Source organism: Oryctolagus cuniculus, chromosome 1 (assembly GCF_964237555.1).
Source record: "Oryctolagus cuniculus chromosome 1, mOryCun1.1, whole genome shotgun sequence".
NCBI classification, from domain to species: domain Eukaryota; kingdom Metazoa; phylum Chordata; class Mammalia; order Lagomorpha; family Leporidae; genus Oryctolagus; species Oryctolagus cuniculus.
In genome coordinates this window covers 130,303,019-130,315,786 of record NC_091432.1, presented here as the reverse complement: position 1 = coordinate 130,315,786, position 12,768 = coordinate 130,303,019, and the positions used below count along the sequence as shown (strand labels likewise).

Genomic DNA, 12,768 nt, shown 5'->3' with positions numbered 1-12,768 from the left:
AACCAAAGATGACCATTTTCATTATTATTTTTTCAGTATACTTCTGGAAGTTTTAGTCAGGCATTAGGCAAAAAAAAAAAAAAGTAATACAAATTGGAAAGGAGGAATTCCAATTATCCCTGTTTGGAGATAATATAGTCCTTTGTATACAGGAACCAAAAGACTCCACTAAGAGACTATTAGATCTCATAAGTGAATTAAGAAAATTTGCAGGATGTAAGATCAACAGACACAAACCAGTGTCATTCTTATACATGAACAATTCTCTGCCTGAGAAAGAACTGTAAGATTAGGCCCATTTGCAATAGCTAAAAAAAAAAAAAGACCCTTGGGATAAATTTAATCATGAATGTGAAAGATCACTACGATGAAAATACAAAACCTTAATTAAAGAAACAAAGGACAAGGGCAGCGCCACGGCTCACTAAGCTAATCCTCCGCCTTGCGGCGCCGGCACACCAGGTTCTAGTACCGGTTGGGGTGCTGGATTCTGTCCTGGTTGCCCCTCTTCCAGGCCAGCTGTCTGCTGTGGCAAGGGAGTGCAGTGGAGGATGGCCCAAGTGCTTGGGCCCTGCACCCCATGGGAGACCAGGAGAAGTACCAGGCTCCTGCCATCGGATCAGTGTGGTGCGCTGGCCGCAGCGCGCTGGCCATGGTGGCCATTGGAGGGTGAACCAATGGCAAAAGCAATACCTTTCTCTCTGTCTCTCTCTCTCTCTCTCTCTCACTGTCCATTCTGCCTATCAAAAAAAAAAAAAACCAAAGGACATAAAAATGGGAAAAATATCTCATATTCATAGAACAGAAAAAGTAATATCATCAAAATGTCCAAGGACATTCTTCACAATTGTAGAAAAAACTGATTTCAAAGTTCATAAGAAAAGAAGGAAGATCCCAATTACTCAATCTTAAGCAGAAATGAAGCTGCAGGCATCAGAATACAAGATTCCAAGACATAATAGAGGTCTGCTGTAATCAAAACAGCCTAGTACTGGAACAAAAATAGACATGTAAACAAATGGGACAGAATAGAAACCCCAGAATGGAAAACACACATTGACAACCAACTAACATTTGACAAATGAGCTAAAATCACTCCTTGGATGCAAATATTTTGGAAGAAAAATGAGGAAGCTATTTTGGAGAAGAGTGTTCCGTTGAGAACAATACTACTGACAGGTTACATTAAATGACATTGAAGAAATGATCTCTAATTTTATAAAAATCACTGTCAACCTGGAGAGAACAAATTTTGAATGGTCAGGGGAGTGGAAATTACTGGAATGAGTTAAGGAGTAAAGGAAAAGGATATTTGAGACAAATCGTAAAGGCAGCCTTTCACAGTCATCATTGTTGAGTGACGTAATCATACACAATCTAATTTTACTTTATCTGTGTTTTCTAATCCTTAAATAATGGTTACAAATTATATTGGCAATACTTCAAAGCTTTTAAACTATGAAGTGAATATACAGCAGTAAAAGGCAGATCAAGGTACTAAATGATACGCATCTAAAGCTAAAGAATAAAATGACTTCTTCAAAATCCCAAATATGTGTTATGTATACTATTTATCATCTTGATTAGGTTTATAGATAGCATAAAATGTTTGAAAAACTTAACAACTTGGTAATTCTACCCTAGTCAAATATAAAATTTCTTAATTATATTTAAATTTTGAGTTACTTAAAAATAAAATAAAAAAAGCAGAAAGAAACCTTATTTTGTAATTAAAGATTTGAAAGTTTTATTTGAATTTCCACTTGAAAAATGTGGTATGGCACACATTGGTATCCATAAAATGGGTTCCAGTCCCAGTCGGGGTGCCGGATTCTGTCCCGGTTGCCCCTCTTCCAGGCCAGCCCTCTGCTGTGGCCAGGGAGTGCAGTGGAGGATGGCCCAGGTGCTTGGGCCCTGCACCCCATGGGAGACCAGGAAAAGCACCTGGCTCCTGGCTCATGCCATCGGATCAGCGCAGTGCACCGGCCGCAGCAAGCCAGCCGTGGCGGCCATTGGAGGGTGAACCAACAGCAAAGGAAGACCTTTCTCTCTGTCTCTCACTGTCCACTCTGCCTGTCAAAAAAAAAAAAAAAAAAGAAGGAGAAACACAGAGAAAGGTCTTCTATCCACTGGTTCACTCCCCAGAGGGCCGCTGCAGCTGGAGCTGTGCTGATCTGAAGCCAGGAGCCGGAGCTTCCTCTGGTCTCCCAATGGGTGTGGGGGCCCAAGGACATGGGTCATCTTCTACTGCTTTCCCAGGCGACAGCAGAGAGTTGTATTGGAAATGAAGCAGTCGAGACCTGTATTAGCACCCCTATGGGATGCCAACGCTTCAAGCTAGGGTACTAACCCACTGTGCCACAGCGCTGGCCCCGAGAATAATAATTCTTAAAAACATAGAGCTTCCGGCACTGTGGCTCATTAGGCTAATCCTCCGCCTTGCAGTGCTGGCACACCGGGTTCTAGTCCCGGTCGGGGTGCCGGATTCTGTCCCAGTTGCTCCTCTTCAAGGCCAGCTCTCTGCTGTGGCCAGGGAGTGCAGTGGAGGATGGCCCAAGTCCTTGGGCCCTGTACCCCATGGGAGACCAGGAGAAATACCTGGCTCCTGCCATCAGATCAGCGCGGTCTGCTGGCTGCAGCGCACTGGCCGCAGTGGCCACTGGAGGGTGAACCAATGGCAAAAGGAAGACCTTTCTCTCTGTCTCTCTCTCTCACTGTCCACTCTGCCTGTCAAATAAATAAATAAATAAATAAATAAATAAATAAAAAAGCATAGAGCTGCTGAAAACCCAATGAGAGCATTCCAGGCACGGAAAGCCAAGACACTGTGGCAAAAAAATGATCTACATGAAGGATCTCTGTGAGTGTGATCCCAGTAGAAAGAAGGGGCCATCAAAGAAGGATGGGAGAGGCAGTAGGAGGTGGGACAACCTGGGGTTGGGAGGGTGGGTATGGGGGAAAGAATTGCTATATTCCAATAATTGTACCTATGAAATTTATATTTATTAAATAAAAGCTTTCTTAAAAAAATAAAGATATAGTGTGTGTTCCCTAAGAAGCTAAAAGGGTCTGACATCTTTCAGATTAACTTCAGCATCTAAAACTCTGGCTTTGAAATTGAATGATGACTACATGTGCTTGAAGATCCTCCCTCTTAGCTCAGGTAATCCTTGAGTGGGAAAAGACAATTCTAACTTCTAACTTTTGCAAGTTGCATTGTGGAACTGAGGGTTGCCACTGATCTGAAAATAACTGCAGTGCAGCTGTCATCCTACCACTGATTGTTCAATATCAGTCAAATCCTGCACTTGGAGATTGCATGTATCCAATGTTCTGCCTTTGTGTATCTATTCCTTTGGGTATGTGCAGCATATCTGTCCATCTTTTTTTAAAGATTGGTTTAATTATTTAATTGAAAGGCAGAGTTACAAAGAGGGAGAGGGAAGAAAAAGAGAGAGAGATCTTAAATTAAAAAAAAAAATTAATTAAATTAAAAAAAAAAAAAGTAGAGCCACAATGAAATAGATCTGCTATGGCCTTTTTTATGAAATACATTTTTCATTCTCATAAACTCCATGTTTTTCAAGATTTTTGCAACTGTTAAACTGTTTATATTTTCATAGTATGAAAATCATTGTTGTTCATTATTTTCTTTGCTTGAGTTCAGATACAAATACTTGAAGAAAGAAACTATTATGGCAAATTAGGTGCAGTTTTTATGCTTGAGAGATTTCCGTATGTTGTGTACATTCAAACTTCTACAGCTTCATGCCTCCTGCTTCTGAAGCAGTCTATGCTGAGCACTTGAGAGAGACTGTTATGCATTTGCATGTGTATTTTAATATAAATATGTCACTTCCTTTACACTCTATGTTGCTAAGTCATAATTCACATGTGTGGTTATCCTATTAATAATGGGCCTTGTAAGCTTTGAACCATTTGCAAATAATAAATATGTACTGCTGCATATTAGTAATGTTTACTCTTCTTATATTTACTTCTGTTTTGTAAAGACCATTTTACATTCTTATGTAATATTTGATGCATACAAAAGAATATAATTGATATGCTGAGATATAAAACACAACAAACTAGCACTCCAAATCACTTAAAATTGGCACGGTATTTGTTTTTGGCAAGTGCTTGTTCTTTTCTTATATATATAATAAAATAAATATTATATAATATAATATTATAGTGAATATTATATAACATAAAATTATATAAATCTAATAAAATATATTATATAAATAAAATCTTGTACATTTGGGAAAAAATTCCTTAAATGACATCTGATTTCCTGTTTATTCTATTTTACTGAGCTGGCATTGAAAGGGATCTCAGCATTTCTTCACTCCTCCCATTACTGGCCCTTGCCCCAAGCATTGTGGTTATAAAATGAAAGCAGCATTCCCACCTGAAAACATAAAATGTTGCAAAAAAGGAATCTTTTCTGTAATGGAAACAAGTGTGAGCAGCAAATGATAACATCAGTCACAACACACACTTTGTATTATATGAATTCATGGTTGAAAGAAATTTCTACAAATATTTTTGTCAAAATATTGTGGTTGCTACCAAAATTAAGCATCTAAAAATGAAACCATCTAAACCTTGAATTATGCATTTGAAATAAACACTCAGGTGAATTTTTATAAACAGCATTTCATTTACTCTGGGTAAATATAGTAAATCTCTATAATTCCATCGCATCTGTTTTCAGAGTCAACACAAAGTCAGAAAATTAAACTGCCATGTACACAATAGCGAATCCATTAAAGAAACCAGCGCTGCTTGCTATGAGGCAAGTGGTAGGAGAAGGCCAGGAGTGGGGCCAGGGAGGCATCAGCACCCTATCCTGTAGCACAGACTTTGGCACCTGGGGAAATCTGGCAGAGCCTGGCAAGATGAGGCACCCCCAGCCTCCAGGACCTGCTTGGAAGCTGAGATACCTCAGGCAGCTCCAGAATTCTTGGGTCTAATCTCAGAGCTGGACACCATTGCTGATCTTGATGCCTTCAGTTCCAGCATCTAAGGCAGCCCACAAGGTGGCCAATGGTCCAGGTGACTTCCTGTGTCCCCATGCCAACCCACTTCCCAAAGCCAATGCACCACAAGAAGATAAAAAGATAAACTTATTTTAAAATAGACAGTTTTGAGAACAGGTGCAAAGTCACAGCACCATTAAATCACAAACAGATTTAGGTTTGCTTGCTGTTTCTCAGTCTTCCCCTTCCTCCCTGCTCCCATGACTGCATATTTTGCTACTATTCTGATGGGGAAAAATGCAAAATGCCTGTTTTCTCTTTTGTGGTTTGAAGAGTTATCTAGAACTGGACTTGGGATCAAATCCAAGGTTTTCTTTTTCTGTGCAGTGTTTTAGCCATTACATCTAAATGCTTGACTGTGAACATCACTTTTCCAGGCTTTGCTTAGAGGGTGCAGTTTATTTTCACAAGTACTACTCAGATATTATCTTTAATCATAAAGCACAGCCACTGTGGCATTCAGCTCATTTTTTATTTGTAGACAATAAAAATTCATTTGATCTGCCTTCTATATTTGATTTTTCCACTTAATATGTGTCAAATGATACATTTTCAGCATTTTGTCTGTTTTCCTCCTTTTACAAATTTTACACTAGGACTGAAGGACCAATCCGTGGCAGTTATTCATAAAGCCTCTATTAGACTTCAATAACTGACTGATGTTTTCTGAATTTTTTTTGCCAAGTTGCGGTTTTTTCTCAAACTAAGCCACAAGCCTTCCACATGTATCACCACAGTGACACCTAGAAGTTTAACAAAAATTTGCTTGAAAATGGGATATTTTCAGAATTGGTGACTAATGATGGCACCATTCAAACACAAAAGGGCTTGGGCTCTCTGTTTCTCTGAGTATTTCAGTTATTCAAATGTATATAAACCCTGACAGTTCATGTGAATGCAAATTCTGCCATTTAGGGTTAGAAGTAAGTGTAGGGCTAGATATAGGATGAGTGTTAGGGTTATTATTAGGACTAGGATGAGAGCTAGGATTGGTGTTAAGGTTTAGCATGAGCATTATTATTAAGGCTATTGTTAGGGTTGTGGTTAGGGTAAGATTTAGAGCTAGGTTTACATTTAGTGTCAGTGTTAGTATTAGGCTTATAGCAAGAGTTGGGGCTAGTTTTAGGATTAGGGTTCTGTTAAGTTTAGGCTTAGGTCTAGGTTAGATTAAAAGCCATGGTTAGGGTTATGGTTAGGGCTAGGTTTAGGGTTAGGGCTACACATAGAGTTATGTTTAGCCTTAGGGTTAGAATAAGGATTAGGTCTAAGACTGGGGTTATATTTACATTAGATTTGTGATTAGAGTTATAGATAGGGTGAAGGCTATTGTTAGGCCTAGGGATAGAGCTAGGATTAGGGATAAGTTTAGGTTTAGGGCTAGAGATAGAGTTAGAGCTGTGGTTTTATAAACATTTTACATATATAATATATAATATATTTTATATATATAGTTATAAATATATATGGTTATATGTGGTTATATATCTATATATATAATATGTAGAGAGAGCTGTGTTTATATATATTATACAGTTATAGTTGAAGTTAGGGTCATCCTCACTAGGATGAGGCTTAGTCTTTGGTTAGTATGATGGTTAGTTTAAGGCTAGTGTTAGATATAGCATTAAAGTTAGCATCAGGACTATGGTCAAGTTCACACTGAAGGCTAGTTTGTTTTAGGGTTAGGCCTAAGCAGAAAGGTAGGACTAGTGTTGGGGTGAGATTTAAAATTAGTTTAAGATTAGGGTTATATTTAGTTCTATGGTAAATTTTAGAGTTAGAGCCAGAGTTAGGACTATGGTTAGAGCTAGTGTGATAGTTAAAGTTAGGACTATGGATAGGTTTTAGGCCAGGGTTAGGGTTAGGGTTAAGGCAGGGTTAAGTTTAAGTTTTGGTATTAGTGTTAGGGTTAGAGTTGGGGCTCAGATTAGGATTAAGGTTAATGCTTGAGTTATTAAGGCTAAAGATAGGGATGGGATTCGTGCTAGTGTTAGAGTTTAGATTGGGTTAAAACACCATGTTGGGATACAATTAGGATTTTGGCTAAGTATAGAGTTAAGGTAAGGTTATGGGTAAGATGAGGCCCAAATTTAGGGTTAATGCTTTGTGTAAGGATAGACTTAGTATTAAGATTCAGAATCAGTTTAGGTCTAGGATTAGGTTTAGGCTTAGGGCTAGGACTAAGGCTAGGGCTAGGGCCAGGTAAGGATTAGGGCTTGGACTAATGTTATAACTTGGTTTATTTTTTTTTAAACTTTTATTTAATGAATATAAATTTCCAAAGTACAGAATATTGATTACAATGGTCTCCCCCCCATAACGTCCCTCCCACCCACAACCCTCCCCTTATCCACTCCCTCTCCCCTTCCATTCACATCAAGATTCATTTTCGATTCTCTTTATATACAGAAGATCAGTTTAGCATGCATTAAGTAAAGATTTCAACAGTTTGCTCCCACACAGAAACATAAAGTGAAAAATACTGTTTGAGTACGAGTTATAGCATTAAATCTCAATGTACAGCACACTAAGGACAAAGATCCGACATGAGGAGTAAGTGCACAGTGACTCCTGTTGTTGACTTAACAAATTGACACTCTTGTTTATGGCATCAGTAATCACCCTAGGCTCTTGTCATGAGCTGCCAAGGCTATGGAAGCTCCCTGAGTTCACTGACTCTGATCATTTTTAGACAAGGCCATGGTCAAAGTGGAAGCTCTCTCCTCCCTTCAGAGAAAGGTACCTCCTTCTTTGATGACCCATTCTTTCCACTGGGATCTCACTCATGGAGATCTTTCATTTAGGTGTTTTTTTTTTTTTTCCCAGAGCGTCTTGCCTTTCCATGCCTGAAATACTCTCATGGGCTTTTCAGCCAGATCTGCATGCCTTAAAGGCTGATTATGAGGCCAGAGTGCTGTTAGGACATTTGCAATTCTATGGGTCTGCTGTGTATCTCACTTCCCATGTTGGATCATTCTCTCCCTTTTTGATTCTATCACCTAGGATTTGCAGACACTAGTCTTGTTTATGTGATCCCTTTGGCTCTTATTCCTATCATTACGATCAATTGTGAACAGAAATTGATCCCTGGGACTAGTGAGATGGCATTGGTACATGCCACCTCGATGGGATTGAATTCGAATCCCCTGGTATGTTTCTAACTCTACTGTTTGAGGTAAGTCAGCTTGAGCATGTCCAGAATTGCACATCTCTTCCCTCTCTTATTCCCACTCTTATATTTAACAGGGATCACTTTTCAGTTAAGTTTCAGCACTTAAGAAGAATTGTGTATTGATTACAGCATTCAACCAAAAGTATTAAGTAGAACAAACAAAAAAAATACTAAGAGGGATAACATATTAAGCTGTTCATCAAAAGTCAGGGTGAGGGCTGATCAAGTCACCGTTTCTCATAGTGTTCATTTCTGTTTAACAGGTTTCCTTTTTGGTGATCAGTTAGTTGTCACCTATCAAGGAGAACAAGTGGTATTTGTCCCTTCGGGATTGGCTTATTTCACTCAACATAATGTTTTCCATAATTTGGTTTATTTTTATAAAACGAAAAGCAATAAAGACATAGTAACATGAATAGCAATCATATTTTTTTAAAAAAATTCCTCCTAATAAATCTCATGTTGATTCTAAAACTGAGGTGAAAGACTGAAGTTTAGGTGGATCTACAGAACATGGACACAGAGACAGACCATATCATCCCAAACTGGCTACTGCCTAAAAATAGGTGTTCAATTCCAAGTTTTTAAAGGACATTTTAAAACTAACCAATGGCAGAGATATCTAGGTTAACATATCCCAACTATAATTAAACTAAGGAAAGAATTACTTGGTTACTTCCCCAGAAACTTTAGTAAACTGATTTTAGTTGATCTTTCTTAATATTTGCTCTTCATTATAGTAGTTCAGTTATATCAGTATGAACTAGAAAACATTTGTTGAACCAGATAAACTAGAAAGATAATATAAGGGCAGTTCAAAAGGTTTGCAGAAAATGGAGTTAAAAGTTTTTATTTTGTGAATTTTTTAAATCTATGGAGTTTTCTCAAAATAAACATTTCCATGAACTTTTTGAAGCATCCTCATACATCTTAAGATACTCTTCTAGAAAGATATATTGACTCCACTGACTCATGTTACACATCCACAGGAGTGGAGATGCAATCTGTAGGTTGTATCACCTTGATGTTTCTGTATGCCTTATACCACACAAAGAAGATCCCTATCTGCTTCTGACAGGATAATATTAATCTGATTCTCCAAGTGGGCACCCACCCAGCATATCACAAAGGTCAGAAAGAAAGCCTCATTCACTGTTACTGTGTTCACAGAGGATGGCATTTATTCCTTGGGAAGTAGCATCCAGACCATCATGATGGAACATCCCTCCTGTGAGGTACAGGTCTGCTTCCACACCCTGCAGGACACTGCTCCCAGAACCAGCACACAGGGCCACAGATTTGACTCATGATGCTAAGGTCCTTCCTACCCCAAGAGCTAATTGAATATGAGTTAGTTTGAGGTTTCTTTTGATTTGCTCAATTATGGTTGCCAGGGCAACAGATTCATCCAGGGTGCATGATCCACCCATTCCAGTATGTAGGGCAAAGGCTTCTGCAGTGACAGAATTTCAGTTCTCTGGTAAAGTTATCCATTTTAAGAGAGCTGAGCCACCACCTGCATCAAAGTCTCCTCAGTACAATTCAGGCTGATCCTTATTTTTCTCCTCATCAATCCTAGCAGAAAAAGAAATAACAGGAAAAACTTCAGCTTCTCTCACTGCAGACACAACTTTGTCCATATCTTGGGTATTCTTAATGTTGAATTGTACTCAGTGGTTCCCTCTACAGGATAGCTTGGAAGGATATATATACCTGGATGTGCAGGCTCCAAGACCTTTGGAAAGCCAGTTTTTCAATCCCTGGGGTGCAGCATCATAGGCTGTGTGAAGAGAGTAGATGCCAACTCTGTTCTCCAAAGCCCGGAACACCAGGTGCTCCTCTCAGGACATCCAGGTAATAGGCTTTATGTGTAGGAAGATAGGTGGAAGGTAGGAAAAGATGAGATGTGCCTTCTTATGCAGAGCCTCCTCCATCACCTGCTCAGTCAAGTCATTGGTCAGGAAGAGTACATTTATAGTTTGTGGTGGGCTTGGTTCCACCAGCAACCCAACATTGTCCCAACTCTCAGCAGAAGACAGGGATGCAAAGTCATTCAAGGAGGAAATGAGAGTCTTCAGACCCATAAAGGAACAGGAAGAATTGCAGTTCAGAGATTGGATAAACCAGACTGTCATGGGGACCAGGTGTAAGCAAGATGACAACATACAGCAATTGGCAAAACTCAATTTGAGTCCAGGTACATCTCCATAGCCTTTAATCTGTCTTTTTACATTGGCTTTTGTTTTCTAAATATCATTTTTCAAGTTGTTGTATATTTGGATTGCAGAACAATTTGTAAGATGAATTTTTTAACGTGCATTGCCAAAAATGTTCTGAGTGAAGCTAATTGTCAACTATATTAAGGAGGATTGCTTTCTGTCCACCTAGTGTAAAAATAAAATCAAGTAATGAAAAAACAAGATTACAAATGTAAAGACAAAGAAACAGAAAGATCTGAAATTAGACCTGATAGAAAATGAGTAATCCAACAAAAATCCCGTTATGTTGATTTAACTCATGGCTGGCTTGTACTACTACCATATACAAATGAAAAAGAATGAATGCTGCAGGTTTCATTTGAGATTAGTCAAGTGTGAGGTATTATTTGAACAGCTACCAAGAAGCATTCAAGATGGAGAAGAAACTATAGTCTAAAGGTCATGGAAGACGTTCATACTGGAAAGAGAATGTCTGGTTACAGATGGCAAAATCAGTCAGGCAGTATCAGAGATTGGAAAGAATGGGAGATTAGAGGGAATAACTAGATGGGTAATGTTAAGGAGAATGCAAATGGTTTCAGGAGGAAAATACAAGAAACCATCAGTGGAGTTCTGATAGAAACAGAGGAATTACCAGGGGAAAATCATATATAGTACTTTCAAATATGACAAAGAAAAATATTTGAATGGGCATTATGCATTTAGTGTAGTGGTTATGATGCCTATTTTTTTTTGACAGGCAGAGTTAGACAGTAGGAGAGAGAGATAGAGAGAAAGGTTTTCCTCCCATTGGTTCACCCACAAATGGCCACTACAGTCCTCACACTGTGCCAATCTGAAACCAGGAGCCAGGTGCTTCCTCCTGGTCTCCCACATGGGTGCAGGGGCCCAAGCATTTGAACCATCCTCCACTGCCTTCCTGAGCTACAGCAGAGAGCTGGACTGCAAGAGGAGCAACCAGGACAGAACCGGCACCCCAACTAGGACTAGAACCTGGAGTACTGGTGCCACAGGCTGAGGATTAGCCTAGTGAGCTGCGGTGCTGGCCTATGATGCCTATTAAGATACCCTAGTTCTACTTTACAGTACCTGGATGTGACTTCCAGAATCAATTAATTAGGCTTCTATCACACCTGTGAGAGACTGGGACTATATTTCTGGCTCTTGTATTCACTCTTGGCTCAGGTCTGACTGCTGTGGGTGTGGAGGAATGAATTGATGCAAAAAGTGTTCTCTCTACCTATATGTCTCATCCTACCTAGCTCCCTTTCTCTTGAAGGTAAAAATATTTTTTAGACATGACAAAAGATTCAATTAATGCAATGATTAGGGAATAGCCTTTGGCACTGACTATAATTTATGTTACTGGTAAGTGTTTCAGGGCTTCAATTAAGACTAATTTGAGTAGCTTAAAATTCAAATGTATAATAGAATGATTTCCCTGAAAATATAACATTAAAAAGTGTCTGTGCAACCTACATTAATAGACTGAGAGAAATGCATAGAGAATTATTGAAGGCCACACAATAGATTCTGCCCTCAACACACTTCTCGTCTTATCTATATATAAGTACAGGCTCCAAAAAGCTATCAAAGATCATTCTGTTTCAGCAATTGCAAAATAACCTAAACAACCTGTTTATGTTTTTTTTTTTTTTAATTTCACCGGTAGAGTTAGACAGTGAGAGAGAGAAGGCTTCCTTCTATTAGTTCAGCCCCCAAATGGCAGCTATGGATGGCACTGTGCTGATCTGAAGCCAGGAGCCAGGTGCTTACTCCTGGTCTTCCATGCAGGTGCAGGGGCCCAAGCACCTGGGCCATCCTCCACTGCCTTCCTGGGCCACAGCAGAAAGCTGGACTGGAAGAGGAGAAACCAGCACTAGAACCCATATGGGTTCTAGTGCCCATATGAGATATTGGCACACAGGTGGAGGATTAACCAACTAAGCCATGGCACTGGCCCCTGTTTATGTTTTAACATTAGGTAATTCTTGACTCTGCAGCATATTGAGAGTTTATTTCCAGCCTTGAACTAAAACATTATGCACAACATCATCTTTATGACTCATAAAGGTTCTGTTTCAGAATACATCTCCTAAGTATTTAGTAAATTTCCTCTTAATTTTTAATTTGAAATGTAACAAATATATCTTTTTGCTATAGCATCAGAAAGACAAGAGACTGTCTAAAGCCATACAACCCTGAACCTCCCACCCCCAATCTCATCTGATCTTGAGAACTAAGATGGGTCAGGCCTGGTTAGAACATGGATGGGAGAAAGACAAGATACTAATTTGCTCTCAGCTTACATGGCTATATTGTCTTATAA

General features: G+C 39.1%; 1 pseudogene; it reads right to left on the bottom strand.

The window, feature by feature from the left end:
• Positions 1 to 9,147: 9,147 nt before the first annotated feature.
• LOC100355741 (NIF3-like protein 1 pseudogene) lies at positions 9,148 to 10,385 on the bottom strand (annotated as a pseudogene).
• Between the last annotated feature and the right edge of the window lie 2,383 nt (positions 10,386 to 12,768).